Here is a 1,267-nt window from a genome sequence, read left to right on the forward strand (position 1 = left end):
AGAGAGAGAGAGATATTTTAGTATACTCAATGAATTGTATGTAAAAATGTATTTCTTCTCACATTATTATCCTTGATGCTTTGGCAATATTTATTTATTATTCATTATAATGTTGTCTCTGACATCCATGCCAATAAAGCAATTGGAATTGAACTGAGAGATGGAGTGAGAGAGATGGAGAGAGAGAGAGAGAGAGAGAGAGAGAGAAAAAGAAAGTAAGAGAGAAAGTGAAGAGAGTGAGAGATGAAGGGTTCAGCAACTTTCCCTCTTTAGCGTTTAGCTTAGCGTAGCGCCATTAAACCATAAACATCACTGGCTTGGCCGCGTCCTCCTCCTCCAGCTCTGCACACTCGTCGAAAATCGCCACCGCCGGTTTAAAAAAACCCAAAAAAACACCAAGACGCCGACGGCCAAATTGCCAAACTCACTGTTTCAAAAAGGCAATCCATAAACCAATGGGTGACGTCAAAAAATTTACGTTCTGGTTATTGTTACAGTCGATGGGAATACTAAATTGAGAATGTGATTCTTATGAATAATCACACAAATTGAAAACTAATAACAAGATTCTGGTGATTTCTCCTGAGCATTTGAAAGATGTGCTGACTGACACACTGTAGAGAGATGCAGATATAGGAAGTTTCGCTTACACTTTACTTGAAGTTTTCTACATAAGAGTGACATGACACTATCATGATAGTGTCATAAAACATTATAAACAAGTCATAAACAATTATGACATAACCCTTTTTAGTAAGTGTCATTCGGTTTTGTAATGACAACTTATGGTTATTGTCATGCGTCATGACTGTGTCCTGACAGTGCCATGTGATTATGACAGTGTCATGTCACTCTTATGTAGAAAACTTGTTACCCAAGTTTCTCCTCAGTTAATAAGCAAGAGGCCAGTGAACGCACACAGTTGGTTTACAGCAGCGTAGTTCCCCGTCAACAGCAGACTGTAATAAAACAGGAGATTGTCTCGTCTGTTTAAACAGACACGGAGAGCAGTTTTATCGTAGAGCACGTTTCAGCAACAGGGCAATGCTTTACACAAAATCAATTAAAAACAGTTTAAAAAAATAAAAACCAATAAAACACATGAATAAACAGTTAAAAATAAAAAAACATTTAGACACATAAAACACAAGAGTAAAAGTTACAGTGCAGCATGAAATTAAACATTTAAAGTCATTTAAAGAAAGGCAACATCAAAAAGAAAGGTCTTCAGCCTTGATTTAAAAGAACTGAGAGTAGCAGCGGCTCT

The 1,267-nt window shown here is 36.9% G+C and overlaps 1 protein-coding gene across 1 annotated transcript in view; it reads right to left on the reverse strand.

Annotated features, from left to right (window-relative positions):
• Nucleotides 1-1,267, reverse strand: part of rbpjl (recombination signal binding protein for immunoglobulin kappa J region-like) — a 27,041-nt gene that overhangs the window by 10,629 nt on the left and 15,145 nt on the right. The gene's annotated exons all lie outside the window — the stretch shown is intronic.

This window comes from Etheostoma cragini, chromosome 4, assembly GCF_013103735.1.
Source record: "Etheostoma cragini isolate CJK2018 chromosome 4, CSU_Ecrag_1.0, whole genome shotgun sequence".
NCBI classification, from domain to species: domain Eukaryota; kingdom Metazoa; phylum Chordata; class Actinopteri; order Perciformes; family Percidae; genus Etheostoma; species Etheostoma cragini.